Source organism: Episyrphus balteatus, chromosome 1 (assembly GCF_945859705.1).
Source record: "Episyrphus balteatus chromosome 1, idEpiBalt1.1, whole genome shotgun sequence".
Lineage (NCBI taxonomy): Eukaryota > Metazoa > Arthropoda > Insecta > Diptera > Syrphidae > Episyrphus > Episyrphus balteatus.
This window is the reverse complement of record NC_079134.1, coordinates 101,648,674-101,663,868: the sequence shown is the minus strand read 5'-3', so window position 1 is coordinate 101,663,868 and position 15,195 is coordinate 101,648,674.

The window sequence follows — 15,195 nt, the reverse complement described above, 5'->3', positions numbered from 1 at the left end:
TCTGAAAAGCCCTGTTTTGTTGCTTTTAAATTGTAATATCTTCAGTTTTAACTTCACCTTTGGAAACTTTTATACATTTTTGAAAACAGCAATAACACGATAAGTTTTCAAAATAATAAACCAGTGACACACCATACAAATTTTTTTCAGGGTGTTGCTGTGAAATAAAAAAAAAAATTGAGATTTTATAAAACATGGAACTGTTAATTAATTTGCAGCACCATGGCGTATCGCGTATGAAATAAAAAATATTTTGATTAATTAATTATTTCTTATTATTAGGCAATCTTTTAGTGAAAGAATTGTAAAAAACAAAAATCCATTATGAGCGGAGGAAGCAAAATACTGTTGCAAAGCCGGGATTTTTCGAAATTTCACAAAAACTGCATTAAATCGAAAACCGTAAGGATTTGGGATAAACAAGTTACCAAATTCTGAGAGCCCTAAAGTTGGCTTATCAGCATATTTCGTTTGGTCCATTACTTATGGGACACCCTGTATATAAAAATTAAATGCTGTTCGTTAGTCTCGCTAAAACTAGAGAACGGCTTGACACATTTTCTTAATTTTTGTGTTGAATTCTTTGTGGAAGTCCAGGGAAGGTTTAAAAGGTCATACCATACGCCTAGCTTTAATAGTTAGGGTGGTCCATATATATATTTTTTAACGATTCTTTTAAATTTTGTGTGCATATCAGCATCAGGTAGGTCTAAGATTCGGCCAAAATCTATTTTTTACACACAATGGTTAGGGTGGTGCAATAATTTTTTCTTTTCTCTATGAGTCAGCTTTTAAAATTGTGAGATTATCAAATTAAATACTTCATATAGTTTTTTTTTAATTTCCGAATGATTAATAACTCAATAAATTGAAACAAAAATCATTGAAAAAAAAAATTCTGAACTTATGGCACATTAACTTTATGACACTATGACCTTATGACACTAAAACCAAAACAATCTGACTTCCCTTAAATTTTTTACTTGCTCAATAGGGCAAGTATTGGTTTCGTGTCAAAAAAATAATTCGAGGTTTTAATCAAAACTAACATTACGATGATGGAGAAGTCCGAAAAAGTGGTTTTCGTCGTGACGTCCGTCGGTCTGTGCGTGTCGGTGTGTCGTCAAAAAAAGCTGTACATGAAGCTGCAGGCTAAACGGGTGGACGGATTTTTTTGAAATTTGGTACAGATCATTTTTCGCAATTTCCAAGGTTGGTTTTTTTTTTGTTTTTTAATATCTCGCTTAGAACGTATACCTCCCATACAAAATATTCGAGTTATTGCAATTTTCTCGAAAACGGCTCTAACGATTTTGATTAAATTTAACACACGTAATGCTGTACTTAGTTCCAACATAATTGCGTTTTTAGTTTTTCTCAAAAAATACGGATAATTGAAATATGATATTATTTTTTTTTTTAAATCCTTGATGTCGGCTCTTCCCGTACATCGTTAATAAGTTATTACAATTTTCTCGAAAATAGGTCTAACGATTTACTTAGACTAAATCTGACATACATAATGCTTTAAGTGATTTTAATATAGCTAATAGCGTAAGAAATAGCATACACCGAAAAAAAAAATTGATAATAACAGCTATCAAATTAACATTTTTCAGTGACAAAAGTCGTCCAACAATTTAAATATCAATTTTGATATTTTATCATATCATTTTGACATTTTTTAATTTCAGGTGGGAAAAAATTTTTCTATTATATAGGTGATATACATAATTGTTTTGTTATTTTCTCCCAAACTATGTGTAGTAAAATCTTAGTGCCGATCAAATTTTCTCAGTAAATCATACATTTTACTTCGAAAAAACACAAAGCGCCCTTAAATTAGTACACATTAAGAATTTTTTACTTAATATTTTTCAATAATTTGGAATGAGAAATTGATATGAAAAAATAATAATAAAATATCAAAAAAAAAATCCAAAATGTGACATTTAAATATCATCCTGATAATAAAAATGTTGTTTTAACATTTTAAATTTCATAAAACACATTTTATAGAGCATTTTTGGCTGATATTTTAGAAATGTTAAATTGATATTTAAAAAATGTTAAATTGATATTGTTTTTTTTTTTTTCGGAGTACAAAAAATGTACATATTTTTGCATTTCTTATGAAAATAGTTAAAAAATCAAATTTGACTACCTAATTGAAAATATTTTTCTTAAAAAGCTTTGACATAAAAGCTACTTTTATCATAAGAGCAATTACGTGCTATTGTGCCTATTTTCTTTTAGTGTATTTTTTCGTTTATTTGTCCATTCTTAGAAAATTTTGGATAGCATAGGTTTTTTGTGTGTTTCTTATTTGGTAATTAATAGTTTGGCACTATAAATTCCATTTTCTACAGAATTACCTTACCAACATTAAAAAAGAACGTTTGTCAAAATACTTTTTCCACTCAGAAATTCGCACTGCTAACACAAAAATGGTAACACCGACGCATAATACCACCCATATAATCATTTTGTCAAAATTCTTATTTCGACTTTAGTAGGTATATTCATTATCCTAATTTTCTCCTTATTTGCTCTAAGGCGGAACAACGTTCGCCGGGTCCGCTAGTACGTTATAAAAGTCCAGGAAAAAACAACGATTTAATAGTAATTTTTTCTTGAAACAATTGGACGAGTAATAAACAAGTCTATTATTTTTGGTACCGAAGAAATAAGCAAAAAAAAGAGCCAATGAGCACAGGAGCACTTCGCACCACCCTGCACCCCTTCAGCGGCACTGGACACTTACCTTTTAATTTATGCATTTATTCTTCTTAAAAAAGCAATTGAAACCTGAAAAAATAAGGCTTACAATATTTTTTATATATATATTTTTCAGTTAGTTTAAAACTTTAGTTTTGTTTATTTTTTTATTTAGTTCCTTCATTTATTTTAGGTAAAGGTATAATCCTTTTTGGAAAACAATAAAAAAAAAAATACATTGCAAAATACATACATTTTTGCGCAATTTTTTTTTCGACATTTGACACATTTTAAGACCACGATACATTCTAAACAATATTTCGTACAAAAAAGTGTCCTAACATTTTTTTATGGAATTACAAAACCTGCAAGACATCCATATCTATACTTTTTTTTAGATAGCTTCTCCGGTTTCAAAGTTAGAAAAGAAAAACCTACATTTTCGACATTAAAGCTTGAATGACTTTTTATGCACTCATGGGACTTTTGTGGACTTTGGACATTTTACTTAAATCGACATTTAATTGCTCTGACCAATTTTGAGCTCTATGCGAATTATTTCTGGGTTTGCCCTTTTTTATGTTTATTTTGTCTGGACTATATCTAAACACCGTTTTTAAAAAGGTATAAACCATTTTTGTAGGACTAGGGATTAAGTAAGGACATGCACGTTGTTTTTGGTTTCGCAAAGTCAGTGTAAACTGTGTTAACTTCATTCCCAATAGAATTAGAATTAGTCATAAACTAGACTTTTAAAGTGTTTGGGAATGCTTGTAAGACCCATTTGCTTCTTCATAGGTGTTCATATCTTCATAACAAAAACAAACAGTTATTGGAGGGTGGAAGCGTTCTAGTGTTGGGAGAAAGTGGAGCTTTCGAAAATTATAGATACTATTGGCATCAGAAAAAGAAATAAGATCGAGAAATCTTCCCATGAAATTTGGTACTCCATTTATTTGGAAATCTTCTCAGTCAAACATGCTGCAGTTCGACAACTGTTCTTAAATATCCGAGGATACCTTTTTGGGGCACGAAGAACAACTCATCTTCCGACGTAGTCCAGTTCTGATACCTTTTTGGGGCACGAACTCTACTCATCTCCCGACGTAGTCCAAAAATTGATCCATGACATTTGGTAGGTACTCCATTTATTTGGAAAAGATCACAGTCAAGCATACGTCCGTAAACAGTTCTTCAATGCCAAAAGATACTTTTTTGGGACACGAAGTACAACTCATTTTCCGATGTAGTTTGGAAGATTAAAATCACCGAAAACTAATATTACATCATTAGGATGGGCAGAAGAAGATCGATGCATCAACTATGCAAGTTTGAGCGGGCAGCAGCAGAGCATGAAAACATGTTTTTGCATAGGTTGATCTTGATTGAGACGAATTCAAAATCCATTAAATTTCTTTTTTCTACACTAGTTTAGTCGAGGGTATTACGAACAGCAATAAGGACACCACGGACTAGCGTTCCTGGCTTAACATCTTTTCTGAACACTGTGAACTCAGCTGTGAAGAATTCAGAGTTGAGAACATCAGATCAAAAGGGGGAGATGTTGAGGTAATGCTGAAACTATAATAACAACTATCTGACAACGCCATATTTGTCACTGGCATGAAATTAATAAAGCATTTAAGAAGGCATTGAAATTAACTATTTTTGTAATAACATGAATTGTTATTTTATATAATATAATATTCTCTAATACAACTTGAAATTGAATTATTAACTTCATACGAGTAGCACAAAATCAACAAGCTATTTATTTCTGATTGTGTGTTGGTGTTGTTTTTGTTTGGTATATACATTAGGGTGGGTCAAAAAATTCGAAAAAATTTTTTTTGATTTGTTACTCCGAAAAATCGGTTGCTAGACCCCTCTAGAATATACACACCAAATATGAGCTCTTTATATTGATGGGAAGGTCCTCCGCTTTGCAATTTTCCATTTTTACATCAAGCTTCTACTAAAAAAAAATAATTTTTTTATTAATTGACTTTTTAGCAAATTTCTTTTCATATTGTTGTAGGAAATTGAACGCTCTACAAAAAAGGCCTTATACACTTTTTTCGTTTATCTTTATTTTGTAACAAATTGAAAAATTATAATGATCAAACGCGCATGACATATTCTTGTTGAAAATTGATTGCTCCACAAAAAAAGGTCTTATTAACTTTTTTCATTAATCTAACCATTCTAAAGATATTCGAGGTCAAAGTTAAAAAAAAAATATAAAAACATTTTATATTTTTAAAAAATTTCTTATTCACTGAAACTTCATTATTTTCAAATTAGCAAGATATATTCTTGTAGGGGCTTAAACGTTCTACAAAAAATTACTTGGAATGAAATTGATTGCTTTAACCGTTTAGAAGATATTCGTATCCAAACCAATGCTCACTGATTTCAATAGTTTTCTTATGACCCGTATGCATTGCGATTTGGATACGAATATCTTCTAAACGGTTAAAGCAATCAATTTCATTCCAAGTAATTTTTTGTAGAACGTTTAAGCCCCTACAAGAATATATCTTGCTAATTTGAAAATAATGAAGTTTCAGTGAATTAGAAATTTTTTAAAAATGTAAAATGTTTTTATATTTTTTTTTTAACTTTGACCTCGAATATCTTTAGAATGGTTAGATTAATGAAAAAAGTTAATAAGACCTTTTTTGTGGAGCAATCAATTTTCAACAAGAATATGTCTTGCGCGTTTGATTATTATAATTTTTCAATTTGTTACAAAAATAAGAACAAAAAACGAATTTTTAAAGATTTTCTCGATTTTGGACCTCAAATATCTATTCAACGGTTAGATAAACGAAAAAAGTGTTTAAGGCCTTTTTTGTAGAGCGTTCAATTTCCTACAAGAATATGAAAAGAAATTTGCTAAAAAGTCAATTAATTAAAAAATAAATTTTTTTTTAGTAGAAGCTTGATGTAAAAATGGAAAATTGCAAAGCGGAGGACCTTCCCATCAATATAAAGAGCTCATATTTGGTGTGTATATTCTAGAGGGGTCTAGCAACCGATTTTTCGGAGTACCAAATCAAAAAAAAGAATTTCGATTTTTTTGGCCCACCCTAATATACATGATATTTGCCAAAACGGCAATTTTTCATTTTAGGCTTTCAAATATTTATTGAAATGCTGCTAAGCAACTTTTGAAATTATAAGCGTGCTTTTTGGCAAAGCTCTCAGTAGTAGGATTTCCCAAATATCAACAAAGAACAAAAATTTATGTGCACGCACCGCGACAGAGGAAAGCGTAAACTTATACACTTCATCAAAATTCTATCCGCAGCTTGATTAAGCTTCTATTCCTATCGGTAGCTGCGTGTTGTTTTTGTAATCCATGTAAACGCCAACTGCGGATACGGAGTTTTTATATCGTTCAAATGATGATAGTACCTACTACAATCTACAGCTGCATTTGTCGCATTCGATTTCCATGATCTTTGATGATTTCCTAAAAATTATAATGGATTCAAAGTTATAAACACAAATTTAGTTCTTCTGTTCTTCCCTTCAAAGTTCAAACCAACAATAATAAAAACTACCACAACTCCCCAAACAATTGAAAATAGGAGGAACTGCATGCAGAGTAACATAAAAAGGACGTAATGCAAGGAGAACGATACCTACTATAAGTTTTTGTTCAATGCGTTCACCACCTCATTGGCTCACTAATCGTACAACTTGCAGGAACTTAAATTGTTACCCGACACGCATTTCAAATTATTAAACCTTGCCTCATTATTCTTTTGTTTGGACGCCACATTTTAATACTGACCCATTCGACGGGTATTCGATTCATATCTTCAATGCGATGAGGCAAAGGCAAATCAAGCTCGTAGACGTGTGAGTGAATAAAAATAATGTGCTATTACACCATTGTCAAGAGTAAGCTCTCGAACGTTTGAATCGCCCTTCAAATATTTCCAATAATAATAATTAATCGAGTTAATCCAATTGTTTGCGTTAAATACCCTGATATTCATTCACAAACGATCATCCACTCTTTATTCACTTACATTAAGTAAGAAATGTATAGCTTGAACATAAAATATTAAACTTCAGAAAAATCGGTTGATTGACCAAATTGAATGACGCATTTAATTTGTTTTCATAATGTGCTTCGAATATTGTTTGGCAAACTATGGAAAAAGAACACCAAGCTATTGAAAATGAGTGCATAGTAGGTACTACTTATTTCAGAGTCTCACATTGTGAGAACAGCATTATCTAGGTAGAATTATATATTTTATGTTTACTTTTTTTTAATGTCAAATAAGGTATATAAGTGAATCATTTGATGATATTAAAACGAAATATTTTCGGTAATAGTCACGGAACAGACAGACGCACAGTGGGAAAAAAGTGGAAAAAAACTCATTTGGGTGAAAGCTGGATTTTTTAAATGTTGGAAGTATTTCTTACAGTAATTATGTTGTAGAATCAGAATGTGAAAGCGTTTCGTTGAAAATTTGTAGATATTGAAATTTGTATTCAAAGTTAAAAAATTATGAAAACTGATGCAAATATGAGTATTTCTTTGATGGTATAAAATCAGTTAAATTTTGACTTTTCAAACATTTTTTTTTGTAAATATATTAAAAATAAACAGTTTAACAATATCCGTTACAAGTTTAGCGGAAAAATTTTTTTTCGATTTTTCGTTTTAAGAATAGGTACTTATAATTTCCCGGAATTTTAAGTTCAATAATTGTTTAAACTACTTCCTCTGTTTGCCTCTGTGGGCGGACTCATACCATATAATAGTGTTGAATCTCAGCAACATTTGGCACAAAAAATCTCATCCCAGTTCGTCCTAATAAACTTTTTAGAGCAATTTGAAGCTAAGCAAATGTGAAAAACGTATTTTCTAAAAAAGCAGATTATATATAAAAAATGGAAAGATTTTCTTAAAAACCATATTTTTTAATATGTATTTTGATCCGATGAATTCAAATCTGACCTTAGTTTAAAAATACCTACCTATTAACAAAAAAATCGAAAAATACATTAAAAAAATGGACGGTTTTCAATATTTTGTGCAATTTACTCAAAATTTTCTGGGGTTTACGAATATTAGATTCAGAGCCTTTGCTGAATCGAAACTTAAGCATTTATGTTCTAAATAAACTCTTATGTGACAGTTTACGCAGAGGAAAAAGTAGATAATAGGAGCTTATGTTCAACTTAAATTATTTAAGTTTCGTTTCAGCAAATGGCCCTCAGAGCACAAAAAAAAACTAAAATAAAGATATGACTAAAATTAAAACCTACAAATTGTTTCTTAAATTTCTTCCTAAGTCTTTAACAATAATTAAGATTGCAAGAAACCTTATTTTCTGAAACTTTATTAGAGAGAGAAGGGTTAGTAAATTATACTCATTTCTGAGTACAATTCAGTCTAATTTTTCATATAATTTTCTCTCTATTGTATCACAAACCCAAATCGTTAAGCTATGATTACACGGTCAACGAAATCGGTCAACGCGTTGACTCTCTGACGTAAAAATGACGTCACAATCTGTCACAAGAGTGTCAATTTGTGTGATCCTCAACGAAAACTGCTGTCATTGCGTTGACCAGTACGATGACACTCGCGTTGACACACATTTTTGGGTCAACGCATTGACTATTTTCGATGACCGTGTAATCTCTCTGTCAATTCCATTGGGACGCGTTGACCAGGGTCCCAGCGTTGACGGGGCAGAATTTAATACCGTGTCATCGTTTCAAACTGACACTGTTTTTTGTATCGAAATGTGATGAAAGTTGGATTGGGAACATTTCTTGTAGGGCTATTTTTTTAATGGTGTACCGTTTTGGAGAGAGGTTCTCATTTCACCTTTTTGTTGTTTTTTTTTTTTATAAAAAAAAAACTTTTCGATATGGCCATGGCATCCATGTTGGACGCAAAATTTTTTTTTTACAAAAATCCAAAAACCATTTGTATATTCTAAGCTACATTTTAAGACCATAACCATTAACATTGGGTGCGGCGTTCCTATACTTTAAGCGTTTGAAGGTGGCCATATTGATTTTTTTTAAATCAGAAGTCGAAACATTTTTATTTTTTTTTTCTAATTTTTCGCAAAACTTTAGTAATTTTACATTTATATTTGTTCAACAATCTAATCAGAATTCATTTAAGACTTTTATCTTAAAAGTCCATTGCGTATATCACGAAATATTTACATTTCAATGCGACCATGTCAAACAAATTTTCGTTTAATTTTTCTATGAGAGCTTTGTTCAAATCTCATTTTCTCCGCTTTTTTTTACAAATTATCTTTGGAAAATTTAAATTTTTGCTTTGTGTCAAACAGTGTGATCAAGAAAGTTTTGCGAGTCAACGCGTTGACACTGCTAAATAAACGTCACGTTGACACACCAGCGCGTCAACGTAATTTAGGACAACATTGACGCAATAGTGTCAATCGTGTGATAGTCAATGTTTTATGCATTGACGCTGTGAACGTTGACGGTGAGATGACAGAGAGAATATGGATTTTTTCTTGACGTCAGGGAGTCAATGCGTTGACCGATTTCGTTGACCGTATAATCATAGCTTTAGAATTTCGTTCGAATGATTTTTCTTTGTTTAACAAGCTATTTTAAGTTGATGCAAATGAACAACTGTTATCTTTCTAGTCAATAATAATGGTTATTCAAAATTTCGATTGAATTCAGCGTGAACATTGGTTTATAAAAATGGCTGTTTTGTTTTCAATTTCGCGATCAGTTTTAGCTGAATTAATCATTAAAAAGGAAGCATCGTTTGAATTGTTTTCAGTGGGCGGTAATTTCTGGAGTTGGTTCCCCTTGCTTTTAATAATCTTGCCTGAAAATTTCAATAAAATCGATTTAGTGGTTAAGGTTTAATTGAGTTTTTTCCAGTTCCCCATACAACGTGCATAACGGTTTCTATTAGAACTATTTTCCTTCTTTCAAGACCTGTTTAAATCTTTTCGATATCTTTTTTATTTCCCGAGATATCTTAAAATGTAGTTAGTGGGTTCGGTTTCATATATCATAAAGGCTTGGCCACACCGGAGGGTATGCGGTAGCGGTACGGGTAGAGGTAACGAAATTTGTATGAAAAAAATTCCACATCTGAACGTTGATATGTCAGTTTGAAATTTATTTCATACAATTACCCGTACCGCTCCCGCATGTACCCTCCGGTGTGAAAAAGCCTTAAAGGAGATAATGACGGTATAATTTATATGGTAGATATACCATGCCAAACAACTCAAGATATCTCAGGCAGTAAAAAAGATATCGAAAAGATTTAAACAGTTCTTGAAAGAAGGAAATCAGTTATTATATAAACCGTTACTAAATATGTTCAGGCCATTTTAATTATATAAAAGAATAAGGTCCGAAATAGTAAAAAAAAACTTTTTTTTGCATTTTCTAACGGTAATATTTCAAAAACAGGAGCTGATTAATTTTTTAATGACTTCGGATTCGAGTTCAGAACATCAAAAACCTTCAGAAAAGTATATTTTGGTTACTGCAAGTCACGTTGTCTTCGTTAAATTTCATACAAAAGTACTAGTTCTCGACTTTTTTTTAACTTAAATAGCCATTTTTCAATTTATTGGGCGGGGCAGTGGGCGGAAATATCTTCTTATTTCCTATTATTCCTGAAAATTTCATCAAAAACGGTGTCAGTAGTTTAGATTTTACGGAGTTTTTTCCACTCTCCCATATCTACAAGGTTCCCCACTGTGAGACGCCCAATTTGATTTTATCTAAAAGTTTTTCTCATGGGTCTTTTTGTCCTATTTTTGACTGCAGCAGAAACTTGCCTAGTAAGAACATTAAAGCAGAAACACAATCACGCTTTGCCGTCGATTTTGACAACTACCAAAAGTGCAACCATTGTATATATATTTCTATAGTACTATCAATCCATGAAAATACTTTAGCGACATCTTTTGGTAGATCTGCACTTCAATTTTCTGCATAAGGTTCAAACATAAAATAAACTAGCGATCCCAGCGGTGGCGACGCAAAATAGAAAATTCTACTTCATGAGAGTACTATAAGAATATATGTATATACAATGGTTCAACCATACGAAATTTGTGTAACCTCTCACAATTACGCTTTTTCTACGTTCGCTTTTTTCGACAAACGTAAGGAAACGTAAGAAAGCGAGCAAAAGTTCAACCAGACTCAACTGTTGCTCGCTTTCTGACATTCAACAGACATAGTTAAGTCAGAACCATAATTGGCGGATGGAGTCGGAAGCTACTGTCAATTGTTGTTGTTTTCTTTGTATTTTCGATAAGTTTTCATTCGTCGAGTGCTGTTGCGAGCGCTGTTCCCCTCCGTTTCATCCGACGTTTCAGTCAATTATAGTTCTGGCTTTACAGTCACCCACATAATTATTGCGCCATATGTGAATAAAAAAAATTAAATTATTACAATACTAGGTGCGTTTTTTTGTTTCTCTATATAGATTTTGCACAAAAAAAACCACACATTTTAAATCAAAACAATTTACGTATTAAAAACAACAATATTTTAATGATGTGGTAGACTGAGTTTTATTATTAGTTCTCTTTAAAAAAGAATATATTTTGATTGGTTTTGCTTTTATAACTATAGGATTAAGGAATAAACAAATTTGTATGTATTTTTCAACACAATAATAATATTTTCCCGAAAAACTGGTTTTAAGCTCTCAGTGATCTCCTCTACCGTCCTATGAAAAAAAACGCACGATCTAATTTTTTCCATTTGAAATGTTTAATTCGACTGGGCTATACAGCCAACACCAACGCTGAAATCAAACGAAGAAGCTAATAAATTTGTTTTGTGAAGTCATTTTACCAGCAAAGCCCTCTCTCGAGCAACTAAGGTGTCCCTTTAAAAGACTATCATCATCCTAGTCCTGTTTTAGGGCGCACAAGCATGCATAGCTCTACCTAGGATTTTATGTCGTGAAACCTTTAACTAAAAGTGACGATTTTAAATGCTTAAGATTATTGTATACTCACCAAAGCAAAACAATGGCCACCATTAATATTTAAATGCCGTTCAGCAAACAACACTTTATTACTGATTTTTTTTTCGTTTTAATCACTTTTTATGTTTAAGCTAAGTAGGTATACAGTTCTTGTAAAAAAAAACCATTGCATTTCTTATAAAAGAGATTTTTTTAGATGTTTTTCCGAAAAAAAATATTTTTTAATTCACCACAGCTGTTAACTAAAATCGAAAAAAAATTTATACTCACCACGATTTTTTTTCTCGCAAAACAATGTGCATCCCATTGTTTTTTCAGAAAAAAAAACTTACAGTTGACATCTGTATTCACCAGACATTTTTTTTTAAGAAAAAAAAATTTTTTCACCACTTATTTTTTTCATCAAAAACATAAGTATACACTATCGCTTAAAAGATGCAAGATTGCCTCTCACTCCCTTCCTAGAAAACCTCAATTAATTTATGAAATTTAAGCAACAAATTTTTTTTTCACAAAAATCTTCAATTAAATTTAAAAACTCAAACCGGACGTTACCGACATCAAAATCAATTGTTCGGCCGGGTTCCCCTATATTGCCATTTTTTGAGCACTTAATTCGACATTTAATTCTAATTTTTTAATCAATATATTTCAAACAACTTTTTTTACATATAATCCAGTCAAATAAGGGTTTAACCTCGGAATGAATGTTAGTAGAAATTTTTTTTGCTCAATATCTTCCTTTTGCCATTCTATAATATATCTCAAAAGTCTAGAAAAATCTCATGTCCGCTTGTCGCGATTTCAAGGTCAAATCGCGAAATGGAGATTTTCAAAATTAGCAATAATAGGCTATGGTATTATATACACATATGATACATGATTTCAAGGTATTTTTAAATACTGATTCCAAAAAATCTAAAATCAAGACAATCTGACGTCTCTGGAAAAAGTTATACCTGTTTTTCATCTGTCAACTCTTATTATTATAACAGTTGCAAACTTACTGCCGAAAAACCCTTAAAAGTTATGGTAGATGAACTAAATTTTGCATTAAGATTTTAGAATCCATCATTATTAAAAATCAAAACAATCCATTACAAAAATATATATACCTACGAAATAATGGTATTTTTTGATGGAGGGGCAAATTTTAGAATATGCACTAAAGAAGATTCTTGTTCATCTTAGGAATAAGTGCAAATAGGCTAATTTTTTCATTTTAATCTTTGTTTGGATATTCTTTAATTACCCTCAAAAATTTTAAAAAAATCTCATGTCCGCAAGTCCTAATTTTCTTGGTTTGAAAATAAGGTGCAGATTTAAAAAAATTGAAAAACTACACCTTAGATATTTGTGTCAGATCAACATGAATAAGGTGCATTACTTTTCAGGGATGGTCAGGTTGACTTGTTTGTGAGTTTTGTTGGAATTAGTGTTAAAAAATACCTTTAAATCATGTCGCTTAAGTTGGTATACATATAAAAATTTAAACTTTTCTTATTAATTTTTTAAAATCTGCACCTTATTTTCAAACCAAGAAAATTAGGTCTTGCGGACATGAGATTTTTTTAGATTTTTGAGGGTAATTAAAGAATATCCAAACAAAGATTAAAATGAAAAAATTAGGCTATTTGCACTTATTCCTAAGATGAACAAGAATCTTCTTTAGTGCATATCCTAAAATTTGCCCCTCCATCAAAAAATACCATTATTTCGTAGGTGTATATATTTTTTGTAAGGGATCGTTTTGATTTTTAATAATGATGGATTCTAAAATCTTCATGCAAAATTTGGTTCGTCTATCATAACTTTTAAGGGTTTTTCGGCAGTAAGTTTGCAACTGTTATAATAATATGAGTTGACAGATGAAAAACAGGTATAACTTTTTCCAGAGACGTCAGATTGTCTTAATTTTTTTAGATTTTTTGGAATCAGCATTAAAATATACCTTGAAATCATGTATCATATGTGTATATAATACCATAGCCTATTTTTGCTAATTTTGAAAATCTCCATTTCGCGATTTGGCCTTGAAATCGCGACAAGCGGACATGAGATTTTTCTAGACTTTTGAGATATGTTATAGAATGGCAAAAGGAAGATATTGAGCAAAAAAAATTTCTACTAACATTCATTCCGAGATTTACCCCTTTTTTCTCCTTATTTGACTGTATTAATAACCGATTTCAAAGTTAAAAATAAGCAAACAAAATTTAAAAAAAATCCAAACTGGGAGTTTAAATACAAAATTGACTGATCGAACAATGAATACTATTATGTTTGCATGCCTTCTTGGTTTTGAGAAATTTGAAAACTACTTTTTTATTAGACTTTTTTTCAATTTATTTTGTTTTTATTTTTCAATTTTCTCAAAAACTAGATATTTTCTTGAGCTGCAAAATAAGAAATAGTGTTAAAAGCATTAATAAGTCTTTACACTACGAATGTTATTCCTCATCAATATTGTTAGTTAAAATTTATATGAAATACTAAGATATATCAAGTCAATATTTTAAAGTTTCCTTAATTTCTTTAAATGCTTTACCATTCAGTTGGATAGCCGGCAGAAAAGCAAACTACATTCACCTCCATCTATTTCCAGTTGTTAACCTTTGGTTCTTGTCTCTCCAAGATTTTTTTTTGTCCCGGCCTATACGATTTTTTAAGATTCAATATCATGAATGAACATTTTTCGTGAATGGGTAACAGTACATACATAACAACGCCCGCCTCCTCTTTCACTATATTCGAAGTTAAAAAAAAAAGAATTTGGGAATACAATTTCCATCTTAGGGAAAAGTCGATACCTATGTTAACAATAAAACGCTATACTGAGTTTCAGGCACTTGCTCCTGTTAGTTCAGTTTCGAGCGCTTAGCATTAACACATCATAACGATTTTTAATGGGATGAAATGGATTTTATAGTTTCCAAGATCAGGTATGTAAATGATAAAAGAATTTTTTGAACAAAAATATATATATATTTATTGTCTGTTTAGTCAGTTTACGGACGAAAATTTGCCGTAATAACGTCATAAGAAAATAGGTTATCACGTCAAAAAAAAATAATAAAAAATTACACTAGCTTACAAAAAAATAAAATAGTATATGTTTATAAACCCAGAAAACTCGAAAATCTTATCTTAAAAAATGTTTATGTATCGGTTTTCGAGTTATGAATTTTCAAAGTTTTTTGTCGTCGTTTTTTTATCACTAAAAACCCCACTAAAAACTAAAAAAATTACATGACCCTAATTCAATGAACCGTAGGGTAAAAGAAATGCACTACGATATTTCGACAAGATACCTTAAAAGTTGGTGTGTTCAATTCTCTGAACTGATGCAGCTGAGTTAAAATTTTTGAATACACTTGTTAGCAAGGTTACTAAAATTGAGAAAACTTAAGATTTCTAGTCACGGCACACGAAAAACCGTCACAGGGTGACCATTTTTTTTCGAATGCCCATAAATC